The sequence below is a fragment of the Rutilus rutilus genome (assembly GCF_951802725.1).
Source record: "Rutilus rutilus genome assembly, chromosome: 16".
In the NCBI taxonomy this organism is placed as follows: Eukaryota; Metazoa; Chordata; class Actinopteri; order Cypriniformes; family Leuciscidae; genus Rutilus; species Rutilus rutilus.
The window spans coordinates 36,251,201-36,265,521 of NC_140224.1; the positions used below are offsets into that span (position 1 = coordinate 36,251,201).

The window sequence follows — 14,321 nt, forward strand, 5'->3', positions numbered from 1 at the left end:
TGTGCCACAGCAAATGTAGGCGACATCACTTGGCGACAGACCAAAATACATGTCAGCTGACCTCGTAATAACAAGCTGCTTTTCCAAATCAGCTGAAAAAATCTTCCGTGGGCGTTGTATAACCAACCATTGTTGTTGGCATGGCTGCCTGACCTTCAGTTTCTTCTCTGGTAATCTTTTGACAATACGACAATTTATGTCAAAATCCTTCGCTGTACTTTTGATTGATTTGTTCTGCAACTTCACCTGCCTGACTGCCTTTAACATTGTTAATTTCTAACTTCCTTCCTTCCTTCCTGCCTTTCCTTCCTTCCTTCAAAAACCTTATTGCAATTACAAATAAATGACAGTATCACAATGTTTTTTGAGCATGTTCTATGTGTTTATTTGTACAGGGGCAAGTTGTCACATGTGATGACTTGCCCCAAACTGGCATGTGTGCTAATGTTGGCTAAATGTACAGATAAAAGTATCAAAAGACACATTATTGTCTCCTCTATTTTGTGCAAAATAATAATTTTTTAATACCTAACAAAGTTGTACTGCATAAAATGTTAAGTGCAAATTTTTTACTTTTTTAGCAGAAAAATTAGAAAATTGAGCTAACCTCAGATTAGAGTGATCTTGACCACATGTGAACAGGAAGTTGACTACAGAAGAAGTCACACAAAGTGGCTTTTTGATTTTTGAGATAGAGCCTCTAGTGTTGGAGTTATGAACAGTGTGACAACTTACCCCGCTCTGAAGAGCAGATTATCATAAGATATTTTTACTTACTACTATTATAAAGTATTGGAAGCAAAAATAATGTGATGCAGTGATATAGAGATTATATATTTTTATTTATGACATTTTAATATTTTAAATACACATGGTTTCATATTATACTTTTTTTTTTTAATCTATTTATATCAATTTCTTACAGGCCTTGATCACTATCAGCACCTCTTTCCAAATTATCCTTGGGGTAAGAAAGACGGGGGTTGAAACAGTAAAAGAAAATGTCTTTGTTCATTTTCAAATATCTTGGATTATTTTAAATCCTGCAATTCACAGCAACCTGATAACCACTGAGCACCATTAACCATTGAGCCATTAACCATTAACACTATATATATATCTCACAGCACATCAAATGAGAATTGAGGGCCAGTTTGTTTGTTTTTTCAGAATTTTGTGTTAGAGTTGTGTGGTTGATGTAAGGAGGAGATCCAGTCCAATGATTAAGTCAAATTTTATTTCTTAAAAGCAGACAATCAAATAATAAATGAATAGTAAAATGAATTCACCCATAATCAGGATTAAAAGTTTAATAAAGAAAAGACAGGTTGCGAAAGAGCAAGAGTCCAAGCTATAGACTGACCTGTACAGATATTAATCTCCCTAAAAGTTGCTTATCGAAACAGAGCAAAGTTCCTCTTTTCACAGTAAGTGTGCTACTGCATCGAAGCAGACACAAACATATCTAGTTTTCATGTTTTCAAACTCTGAGGTGTTAGCCCGAACACTGCGAGATGTTTAGCTATAGATAACATTCGTTTACCACTTTATTCTGAGACATTGTGGTCTGTCTGTTGGAAACTTACAGACTTTTGCCCTCATCTAAACAACAAGTACAAAAGTTCACACTAAGCCAATCAGCTGCAGTTGAGGCATAAAGCTTCATAAAAGAAAAGCATTAAACATACATTTCAAATTATATAAATGATTAATGATAAAACATAAGCATGATTTTTTTTTTTTTTTTTTTCTAATTCATCAGTGGTGTTTTAATTGTGGTGCACCATTTACTTTAACAACCACAGATTTATTGTTAAAAATATTTTTTTTTTCTGTGGAAATCAACATATTGCATAAATGATGCCGACACCATTTCAGTTTCATTTACTCTGAGTTCTGCTTCAAATCAGGAATCAGTTTATATTGTTCAGCTAAAGTGAAGGAACTTTTAGCACTGGTTACGAGGTGAATGAGGGTGAATCTGGTCTTTAGGATGCCGGGGGTCAGAGGTCACTCTCCACAGTAGCGTCCGAGCTTCTTACATTTTTCTGACTGTTGGGTTTCTATTGAGGAGGCTGCAAACACAGAGGAAAGATTTTAAATCCTGCCGCTCATCCCTAGAGAAATATTTCTCTTATAGAGCACCAATTCTGCTTTCTTCCATGTTCATCTTTCTTAAGTATCTAATGTTGGTGTTTGAGCATGAAAAATGTTTCAGAGTCCCTCCAGCGGGTGTTCTTCTCTATATCAGTGTCAGTGTTTCTGAACTCCTGAAACGCCTCCATTGTAGTCTTGAGTTTCTTCCGGGAACGAACACGTCACAATATTCCTCATTATAATAATTAATGCGCAGAATAAAGGGGCGGGGCCTGGTTGAGTTAGTTAGTAGTGTGTTAAACTGGCGGTTATGGTAAGGGGCGGGACATTTCCCAAACACACTCGAAGAGCTTTGCCAATCACAACACACTGCTCCAGCCGACCAATCAGAGCACAGTGTGCTTTTCAGAAGGCGGGGCTTCATAGAGACAGGAAGTAAACAGAGCGTTACTGACAGACTGGGAAGAGAGGAGCCGCAACAATGGAGAATATGAGGAGAATAATCAACATTCAAGCAGGAAAACCTGTTCTAGTAGACTCAAAACCAAGACTTTGTAAAAGGGATTAACATGGCCTCTTTAAAATATTTCCTGATTTTAAAAAGCCCAAAAGCAGCCATGATGTCCGCATAAATCTTAAAAGCAACATTTACAATAAAGAAGAACATCTGGAGAACATTACAAAGGAAAAAGGGACGTCAGGAGCGTTAAGGAGAGCAGATCCGACTCGATGCTCTTCATCAAGTGTTTTCTACCCGGTTCATAACTTCATAACCTGCCAAACACACTGCAAAGTCCCTCATGAAAGCTTTATCTTGAGCCAAAAGACCTCTATTACATCAGTGTCTCCAGTTTCTGAAGTCCTGATTAATAACGAACAGACGCTCGCCAACTTTTTACGGTTTCAAGTCTGTTTCGATGAATTTAGATGCTCTTTAGCGGCTCATTTTGTACAGATGCTTCAATAAAGAAACTTCAGAAAGCTTACAATTGTAGGATAGACGTTGACTTTGCAATGCTGGCACATCTGAGGCACGTTCGGGTGTGAGTGCCCAGCTGTCCATCTTCTCCCGCAGTTGCGACACCGGTAATTTCCGAGCTTACCCTGATACGGCATCAGACCTCTTTAGGACGAGCCTGCAACAAAACAATCTTTAGTTCATCAGTATTACAAACGAGAATCATGACTCGACTAATACTAAATTACTGAATCACACACTGAAAATATTTCAGTACCTTATACACTATCAAAGGATCAGGGTCAGTGAGAAATTAATATTCAGCTTTGATCACAGGAAGAAATTACACTTTACTATATATTTAGCTACATAGAAAACAGCTATTTTACATTATAATAATATTTCACTGTTTTTACTGTATTTTTGATCAAATAAATGCAGCCATGTCTTGATGAGAATAAAAGATGTCTTTCAAAAACATTAAAAAAATTGTAATTATTCCAAACTTTTGAATGGTATAGTGTACATTGTTTTGTAAATATGTGTCATAGAGGTTTTCAATCTTTAATAATGTTTCATTTAATGTTTTTTTGGAACCCCAATATGAAATACTATTTATGTTAATATGTTAATGTACATATGAAACATATGTAAAGCTGTAAAGGAAAAGCAAAGACACACACCGACAGGAGTTTCACAGTGTTTTCTTTAATCAGCCTGTAATGGAGTCACGTGAGCAGCAGAGGGCAGAATCTACATCTGATCACGTGATCTCAACACACTTATATAGTCGTTATCATTTAAGGTTTAATTTGGATTGTCAAAAAGATATTGATTTATTATTATTATTATTATTATTATTTACAATAGTACTATTGTTAAGTCCTTTTGGTGTCTTTTTTGCCAAACAAAGAGATTGAATTTTTGTTTATTAATATGTTGATCGTAGCCTAATTTTATTGAAGTTCCTCCATGTTTTGAGGCATTTTCATTTTATTTCAATCCTTAAAACTTCTAGAAAAAAAAAGAAAAAAAAGAATGCCTTAAACTCTCTAAATTACAGGCAACATACATGGATTAACTCCTGAAATGTATTTTAATTTGTGTTTTGGTTTTATTTAAATTTTTATCATGACAAATCTTATTTGGACATAACTCGCATTCTCAGACACAGATTAATATTCCAAATTTTTGATTGTAAGGAATTATGAATGCTCTCCAAAAGTCCCAATCTCTGGGTATTGTGGGTGTTTGGCTGGTGGGTATGAACCGGTTTTTGGATCTACTTAACTGTTGTTTGGATTTTATTATTGGCAGTTCAGTCTTTATTATTATTATTAATAATAATCTATAATAAATAAAAAGTTCAGTCTTTATTATTACTCTGACTAGTATGTATTCCAATTGTGACTAGTATGTATTTATTAGTTATTCATTAGGTACTAGTACTTATTTTTTAGATACTACCTATTTATTAGATACTAGTATTTATTCCAAATGTTACTAGTAAGATTTTCAATTGAACAGAGCAGACGTGCCAAACACTCGATACATTGTTGTTTTAACATAGAAAACGATTGTAAATGCAAAACTTACTTGGATATGTGATGTGATGTGATGTGATGTGATGTGAGGAATGGATCTGGAGAGTTTGTTCTGGATGAGGAAAAGAGGCGTCAGTCTGTATATATACGTTCTTCTATCCAAGAGGCGTGTGTGCATTCCTTGAATAATGATGTTGTTTGGGTTGTTACCAGGACGGTGCTATAAATATTATAAATGCATTTTTGTTCTGTTTTACTACTTAGTTTACTATTTTACTATGCATATTTGTTTTTAGTTTTTAATTACTACGTAACCTAATAGTTAAAACTTTCTGTTTTATTAGGATCGGACAGTAGCTAGACAGGAAGCGAGGTGGGAGAGAGAGAGGGGAGACGGGATCGGGACTCGAACTCGGGTCGCCCGAAGCACAACAGCGCTACATGTATAATATAATTAGTGCTGTCAAATCGATTAATCGCGATTAATCGCATCTAACATAAGTGTTTATATAATATATGTTTGTATATATAAATGTCTGTGTGTGTGAGATATATATATTAAACAAAAACTTTACTGAAAAATAACTAACTTTTATGTTCGATGTGATAATTGGAAATAATTGATTTGATAGCACTAATTAATATAAATGATTATAATGCAAAACGTCAGATATTCTGAAGGCTTCTTACACCGAAGGACATCCATTACAAATGTATTATGATTTCACAGTAGTATCTATGGTATTTTGCTGGAAGCTGTGGTCACCATGGTACAGTTTTTGTAAGAATGCCAGAATCTGAATGTATTATAGCCTAATATCTGTTCAGTTTATGGAGAACTTTATTACAGTTGTTTTTAAAGAGTGCAAAGGTTTGTGTGTCAGATGTAAAGCAACAGAGAAAAGCCTCTTGATTTCACAGGACAGTTTCTGACTAATGTCATTGTTGTCCAATATAAACATAAATAACTTGCATGAAAACGAAAGAGGCTTCTCTTCCTCATGTGTCACGTCTGTCCTTTCACTCATATAGAAAAATGTTTAGAAATGAAAGGGTTTTGTTCAGAAGCGGACAGTGGAAAAACTGGTCATGTTGGTGTCAGGTGCATCCTGACAGGAGAATGAACATCATCAACTTAAAGGTAAGACAGGAAAAACACCATTACTAAGAAATGTCAAGGCTCGCCCTGATCCTCACACAACTCTGCCATACTAAAAGCATATTAAATCTCAGATTTCATCTCTTCCATGTTTCTTACAATATGAAATACTATTTATGTTATGTAATGTAAACATGATGTTAAGGAAAAGACCCACACACCCACATGAGTTTCACATTTCACAAAGTTCAAGAGCTTTTCTTTAATCAGCCTGTAATTGTCATGAAACGTACTCGGTTACTCACGTAACCTCGGTTTTCTCTAGAAGAGGGAACGAGTACTGCGTAAGTATCTTACGCTAGGGGAAAATCCCTTTTCCACGAGATACTGAAGCCAAGAAAATGATCCTTAATTTTGTATTAATGTAAAACGCGTTGCGGCAGCATGCAGACATAGGCAAGACGGCTCGCATGCCTATTGGCTGCTCTGCGGCAACTGCAGCAGCCTATCGAGCGAGGCCTAGCGTGACGTCAGACCCAATGGGGTGCTTCGCGCCCACTGCGTCACGTCCCGCCGAAACGGGCGTGGCCTAGGCCTATAAATTCAGCTCGCAGGCAGCTATTTCTGGTTTTTCATCGCCGAAGCTTAACCAGAGCGTGTGCATGCACGGCAAGATACGCAGTACTCGTTCCCTCTTCTAGAGAGAACCGAGGTTACGTGAGTAACCGAGTACGTTCTCTTACGAGAGGTCTCTCGTACTGCGTAAGTATCTTACGCTAGGGGACCCAATGTAAAACGCCGTGCTTGCTGGGATCAACACCAAAGACCCAGGGGCGAAGCCCAGGGTTCATATAGTGCATAATCACCAGGGGAACTCACAGGGAGTCTGGGAAGAGGGAGGGGCGGAGCCGCGCTCTTCCACATGCAACATCGTCCTTAAGACGCAGATGTCATCATACAGCCAGGGCGGGGTGCGGCCTGAGCTGATGGGAAATCATGGGTCCTGCCATTTATACGTCGATCAGCAAGCATTGCTGTAGGGCAGCGCTCAGCAGACACAGTATGCTGAACCAATAGCATCGGGACAGACAGTACTGGTGCATTTAGACCGACAACAGCCTGGCCTGTAAGGCGGGAACCTCTAGGTTATAGAACCTTATAAATGTAGACGGGGAGGCCCAGCCTGCCGCCATACATATATCTTGTAAGGCAATCCCACTCGACCAGGCCCACGATGAAGCCATGCTTCTCGTGGAGTGCGCTCTGACACCCAACGGACACTGCATGCCCTTGGAAGTGTATGCCAGCGCAATGGCGTCAACTATCCATCTGGATAGGCTTTGTTTCGACGCGGCCAGCCCCTTGGAGCGTCCGCTAAATGAAACAAAGAGCTGCTCCGTCTGTCTGAAGACAGATGAGCGAGACACATAAGCTCTTAATGCCCTGACTGGGCAAAGGAAGCTCGCGTCTCCCTCCTCGTCAGAGACCGGTAGGGCTGACAGGGAAATGACCTGCGCCCTAAACGGTGTGTTGAGGGATTTTGGAACATAGCCGTGCCTGGGTTTGAGTATAACTCTTGAGTCATTAGGCCCAAATTCCATGCACGTCGCACTCACTGAGAGCGCGTGTAAGTCCCCTATGCGCTTCACTGAAGCGAGAGCCAAAAGAAACACTGTCTTGAAAGACAGGTGTTTAAGACCGATGGTCTGTAAAGGCTCGAATGGGTGACCTTTCATGGCCTCTAGCACCGTGGAAAGGTCCCATACGGGGACTGAGGGAGGTCTGGGAGGATTCAGTCTCTTAGCTCCTCTAAGGAAGCGGATGACTAGATCGTTCCTTCCTATTGACTGACCAGACTCTGCGTTCGAGAACGCTGCAATGGCCGCCACATAGACTTTGAGCGTGGAAGGGGACCTGCCCTTATCCAACAGCTCTTGTAGGAAGGAGAGAACCTCCGTCACCCCACAGTCCGGGGGCGACACGCCACGAGCCGTGCACCAGCTGGAGAACACTGACCATTTTGAGGAATAGAGACGTCGCGTAGACGGAGCTCTAGCCTGCGTGATCGTGCTTAACACTCCGCTTGGGAGGTCAGCGGGTACCCGTTGATGGCCCAAACGTGAAGGGACCACAGCTCTGGGCGCGGATGCCAAATCGAGCCCTTGGCCTGAGAGAGGAGGTCCCTCCTCACTGGCACTGGCCATGGGGCAGTGCTCTCTAGCTGCATCAGAACTGGGAACCAGGGCTGGTTCTTCCAGAACGGCGCTACGAGTAGCACTGAGCATCCTTCTTCCCTGATCCGCTCTATCACCTGAGTCAGGAGAGAGACGGGAGGAAATGCATAGAGCGGGCGGCGAGGCCAAACATGAGCCAGCGCGTTTCTGCTCTTGGAGAAAAATTCTGGGCAGTGAGCGTTTTCTTGAGACGCGAACAGGTCTATCTCCGCTCTGCCGAATTTCTTCCACAGCAGCTGGACTGTCTGTGGGTGTAGAGACCACTCGCCTGTCGGAACATTGTTCCTGGACAGTCTGTCCGGTCCTACGTTCAGGAGCCCTGGCACATGCGCTGCTCTCAGTGAGAGCAGGTTGCTCTGAGCCCACACCAGGAGGCGTTCTGTCAGCCTGTACAGGTTTCTGGACCTGAGGCCGCCCTGGCGGTTTATGTAGGACACCACTGACATGTTGTCCGAGCGGACCAGGACGTGGTGTCCTTGTATTTGGGGACGAAAACGCGTCAGCGCGTTGTCTACTGCCAGCATTTCGAGGCAGTTTATGTGGAGAAGCTTCTCTCGTTCTGACCATTGGCCGAAGAACGGTCTGCCCTCGAGCAGCGCTCCCCATCCCGTGGAGGACGCGTCCGTAGACACTACCTTCACACTCGAGGAAGTCCCCAGGCTTACACCTGATTGGTACCAGTCGTTTGCTTTCCAAGGTTTCAGAGCTGCGATGCATTTCTGATTGACCTTGAGACGAAGCAGACCGGAAGCCCACGCTCGGCGCGGAACTCGCGCTTTCAGCCAGAACTGTAGCGGGCGCATGCGTAGCAAGCCCAACTGGAGTACTGACGATGCTGAGGCCATGAGACCCAGCATCCTCTGAAATTTCCTGAGCGGGACAGACGCGCCGCAGCGGAAAGAGCTCGCTGCGCGCTGAATGTCTAGTACGCGCTGAGGTGTCAGTCGCGCTATCATAGAGAGCGAGTCCAGTTCTGTGCCCAGAAAAGATATTATCTGTCTGGGGAACAAAGAACTCTTTGCCCAATTGACTCTGAGACCCAGATTCTCGAGGTGATCGAGTAAAATGGTCCTGTGCTCTATGAGCACCGAGTGAGATTGAGCTAGAATCAGCCAGTCGTCGAAGTAGTTCAATACTCGCATGCCTCGTAGTTTGAGGGGTGCGAGCGCCGCGTCCATGCACATCGTAAATGTACGGGGTGCCAGGGACAAGCCGAACGGAAGGACTGTGTACTGATATGCCTGGCCCTCGAAGGCGAATCTCAAATATCGCCTGTGACGTGACGCTATCTGTATTTGAAAATACGCGTCTTTCAGATCTATTGACACAAACCAATCTTCTCTGCGAATCTGCGCGAGAATTTTTCTGGTCGTGAGCATTCTGAACTTTCGCTTTGCAAGCACTTTGTTCAGCTGCCTCAGATCTAGAATGGGTCTGAGACCCCCGTCTTTTTTCGGTACCAGGAAGTATCTGCTGTACAGCCCCCCTTCGCTCTGAGCTTGAGATAACGGCTCTATGGCCCCTTTGCTCAATAGTTTCGAAATTTCGGCTCGAAGTAGGTGTGCTACTTCTGTTTTTACCGTGGTCTCGACGCGCGCTGTATAACGGCGCGGGCGTCGGCGAAACTGTAGCGAATAGCCTCTTTCTATAATGTCTAGCACCCATTTCGTAACCCCGGGCAGCCTTGCCCATGCATCTGCACGGGTGGCTAGGGGTTGAATGCGAAGCGCACGCTGGTCGCTTGCCGACCGGGGGGCTTCGGTGTGCCGCAACATAAGCGTCGCGTTTATGACATTTGAGGCAGAGGGCGCGCTGATGACAGCGGGCAGATTGCTCGCGCTCGACTCCTCTGCGGTGGCAAACCGAGAGAGGGAGGGCTGGGCGAATCCCGTAGGATTTGTCATGTCTATGTGTGGATGTGGGCACGGAATAGCGGGCACATTTATCACACCGAAAGCATTGTCCGCCTGGGCAGAGCGAATGCACACTGGTTTCGTTTTTACAGAAACCTGGAGACATGCAGAACGTAGTGATTGTGGGCACTGGGCATTGGGCACATCTGCTACGTTTAATGCGCAATCGAGCTGGGTCGATTTTATGAGCGCGAGCCCTGTGTGATGGGCTGTGCTTGTGTGTAGGAATGAGCACTGGGCAGTGGGCATTTTGTCTACACTCATAACACCATCGGCCGTGGCCGGGACACCAGAAAATACGCTCTTTGTGGGATTTATCTGGGTAGCCGTGAAAACGGCTTTTGTGTGCAGGCAAGCGGGCAGTGGAACCGGCTTGTTGGCTGCTAAATACACTTGAACAGTCACATTTCTTGGAACTGGACGAGCGATGAGTTTTGGTGGAAGCCCGGCCGCAGCGGGACTTGAACACCGTCGTTTTCCTAGACGTGCTAGGACGACTTCGGGACCTCGGGCTTTACCGCAAGCCTGGGCCGCGGCCCACGCGGAGCCGCGGCCAGATGAGCGAGAGCGCGGTCTCGCGCTTCGGGCCTGTCGGCGCTGCGAAGTGGTGGCGGTGGGCGGAGGCTGAGGCTGAGAGCTCTGGGCAGACGGTCTTGCACGGCCTGCTGCAGAACTGGAGCGCTTCGGTAGGAAGTGCTTCATAGCCTGTGACGCTTTCTGTACCTCTGCAAACCTCTCCGCTAAATCCTTAACGGAAGTTCCGAAAAGGCCAGCGGGAGACAGCGGAGCGTTGAGGAACGCGGCGCGCTCAGACTCAGACATTTCGGAAAGCGTCAACCACAGGTGTCTCTCAGCTACGGTGAGAGAGGCCATGCTCCGTCCTATGGCCTGTGCAGCAGACTTAGTAGCGCGGAGAGCGAGGTCCGTAGCACTTCTTAAGTCTGGCACGCAAATTGCATCAGGTCCTCTCTCGTCCAGCTTTCGGAGGAGATCGGCCTGGAAAATTTGCAACGTGGCCATAGTGTGCAGCGCTGACGCAGCCTGCCCAGCGGCGGAGAAAGCGCGACCGAGCAGGCTTGACGTAGTGCGGCAAGCTTTAGAAGGTAGCGCCAGCTTAGCGCGCCGTCCAGCAGAGGGCGGGCATAAGTGGTTGGCTATCGCTTCTTCGACCGGCGGCAGCGAATGGTAGCCTCTGTTTTTAGCATCGTCAACAGCGGAGAATGCTAGCGAAACAGAAGAGCGCATTCTAGCAGAATGGGGGGCGCTCCAAGACTTAGCGACTTCTTCATGAAGCTCGGGAAGAAAAGGCGCTGGTCTGGAAGCAGGCGAAGCGCGCTCCCCAGGGAGAAAATATCCGTCCAGCCGGTTGTGAGCAGGCTGCTCAGGCGTAGTCCACTCGAGGCCGAGGCTCGCCGCGGCCTGTGCGAGTACACGCATCAGCTCTGACTCGATGCTGGCTCTCTTGCCTGACGATGCGCGAGCAGATGGAGCGAGATCAGCAGAGCTCGCCCAATCCTCACTGCCCGATGCCAGGAGAGAGCAGGAATCATCTTCCCCCGACGCGGCTCTTTCATCAGTGTCAACAACGGTCACTGAGTGTGGCTCTGCACGAGCCGCAGGATGGCATCTTGAAAAAGACGCAGCTCTTTTAGACAGTGTGTGTCGTGGCGGCGAACACACACGCAGCAGAGAGAAAAAGGATATGAGCGCCGGATAGCGCGGCGGGAAGGCGGCGCGGCCAGCGACTTCAGAGGCGACTCGTCCCACTGCAGAGGCTTCTTCAGACGGCGCGGCTTCTCTCGGGATCCAGTGATGCGTGTGCTTCGCTGAAGAGATGAAAAACCAGAAATAGCTGCCTGCGAGCTGAATTTATAGGCCTAGGCCACGCCCGTTTCGGCAGGACGTGACGCAGTGGGCGCGAAGCACCCCATTGGGTCTGACGTCACGCTAGGCCTCGCTCGATAGGCTGCTGCAGTTGCCAGCAGACCAGCCAATAGGCACGCGAGCCGTCTTGCCTATGTCTGCATGCTGCCGCAACGCGTTTTACATTAATACAAAATTAAGGATAATTTTCTTGGCTTCAGTATCTCGTGGAAAAGGGATTTTCCCCTAGCGTAAGATACTTACGCAGTACGAGAGACCTCTCGTAAGAGAACAGAAGGATTCACACAGGTAAAGTAATCAACAGGTTTATTTGCAGAAGTATGTGATATCAACGATGGAAGTGAGTAACTGATGAATATAGTGTTCAGGATGGATGTCTGGATGATAATGGTCTTATCTGTTGCAGGTTCTGAAATGTAATGAGGAGGTGGTGACTAGCTGGTGACCGTGACAGACTCACATGAGCAGTACTATTGTTAATTCCTTTTGGTGTCTTTTTGCAAAACAAAGAGATTGAATTTTTGTGTAATATGTTGATTGTAGCCCAGTTTTATTTACACAAATCTAGATTTCTTAAAGTTCCTCCATGTTTTGAGGCATTTAAAAATGATTGTAAAATTGTATTTCAATCCTTAAAACCTCAAAAAAAAAAAAGAGGGGTGCCTTAAACTTTCTAAATTACTGGCAACATACCTGGATTAACCCCGGAAATGTATTTTAATTTGTGTTTTGGTTTTATTTTATGTTTTACTTTACTGAAAAAAAAAAACTTTTATGTTCGATGCAATAATCGTGAATAATCGATTTGACAGCACTAAATTAATATAAATGAATATAATATAATATAATAAAAAATGTCCGATATTCTGAAGGCTTCTTACACTGAAGGACATCCATTACAAATGTATTATGATTTTACACTATGGTATTTTGCTGGAAGCTGTGGTCACCATGGTACAGTTTTTGAAGGGATGCCAGACATCTGAATGTATTATAGCCTAATAATATCTGTTTAGTTTATGGAGAACTTCATTGCAGTTGTTTTTAATGAGTGCAAAGGTTTGTGTGTCAGATGTAAAGCAACAGAGAAAAGCCTCTTGATTTCACAGGACAGTTTCTGACTAATGTCATTGTTGTCCAATATAAACATAAATAACTTGCATGAAAACGAAAGAGGCTTCTCTTCCTCATGTGTCACGTCTGTCCTTTCACTCATATAGAAAAATGTTTAGAAATGAAAGGGTTTTGTTCAGAAGCGGACAGTGGAAAAACTGGTCATGTTGGTGTCAGGTGCATCCTGACAGGAGAATGAACATCATCAACTTAAAGGTAAGACAGGAAAAACACCATTACTAAGAAATGTCAAGGCTCGCCCTGATCCTCACACAACTCTGCCATACTAAAAGCATATTAAATCTCAGATTTCATCTCTTCCATGTTTCTTACAATATGAAATACTATTTATGTTATGTAATGTAAACATGATGTTAAGGAAAAGACCCACACACCCACATGAGTTTCACATTTCACAAAGTTCAAGAGCTTTTCTTTAATCAGCCTGTAATTGTCATGAAACAGAAGGATTCACACAGGTAAAGTAATCAACAGGTTTATTTGCAGAAGTATGTGATATCAACGATGGAAGTGAGTAACTGACGTATATAGTGTTCAGGATGGATGTCTGGATGATAATGGTCTTATCTGTTGCAGGAGGTGGTGACTAGCTGGTGACCGTGACAGACTCACATGAGCAGTACTATTGTTAAGTCCTTTTGGTGTCTTTTTGCAAAACAAAGAGATTTAATTTTTGTGTAATAATATGTTGATTGTAGCCCAGTTTTATTTACACAAATCTAGATTTCTTAAAGTTTCTCCATGTTTTGAGGCATTTAAAAATGATTGTAAAATTTTATTTCAATCCTTAAAGCTTCTAAAAAAAGAGGAGTGCCTTAAACTCTCTAAATTACTGGCAACATACCTGGATTAACCCCGGAAATGTATTTTAATTTGTGGTTTGGTTTTATTTTATGTTTTACTTTACTGAAAAAAACGAACTGTTATATATGAATAATCGATTTGACAGCACTAAATTAATATAAATGAATATAATATAATATAATAATGATTTTATTTATGATTTTACAGTAGTATCTATGGTATTTTGCTGGAAGCTGTGGTCACCATGGTACAGTTTTTGAAGGGATGCCAGACATCTGAATGTACTATAGCCGAATATCTGTTCAGTTTATGGAGAACTTTATTGCAGCTGTTTTTAATGAGTGCAAAGGTTTGTGTGTCAGATGTAAAGCAACAGAGAAAAGCCTCTTGATTTTCACAGACCTTATTGAGTCAGAAGTTCTCTGAACGCTTGTGAACAATATAAACAAATGAATAATTTGCATGATAACAACAGAGGCTTCTCTTCCTCCTGTGTGACGTCAGTCCTTCCACTCGTATAGAAACTTATTTAGAAATTAAAGGGTTTGTCTTCAGAAGCGAACAGTGGAAAAACTGGTCATGTTGGCGTCAGGTGCGTCCTGACAGGGGAATGAAGGTCATCAACTCACAGGTAAAAGAGGAAAACACCATTTA

At 43.6% G+C, this 14,321-nt stretch overlaps 1 long non-coding RNA gene across 1 annotated transcript; it reads right to left on the reverse strand.

The window, feature by feature from the left end:
* Positions 1–1,219: 1,219 nt before the first annotated feature.
* LOC311305948 lies at positions 1,220–4,717 on the reverse strand. The gene is made up of 3 exons (XR_014630105.1): positions 4,652–4,717; positions 3,085–3,233; positions 1,220–2,075 (listed from the first exon to the last, which is right to left on the reverse strand). It is a non-coding gene; the product is annotated as an uncharacterized lncRNA (long non-coding RNA).
* Between the last annotated feature and the right edge of the window lie 9,604 nt (positions 4,718–14,321).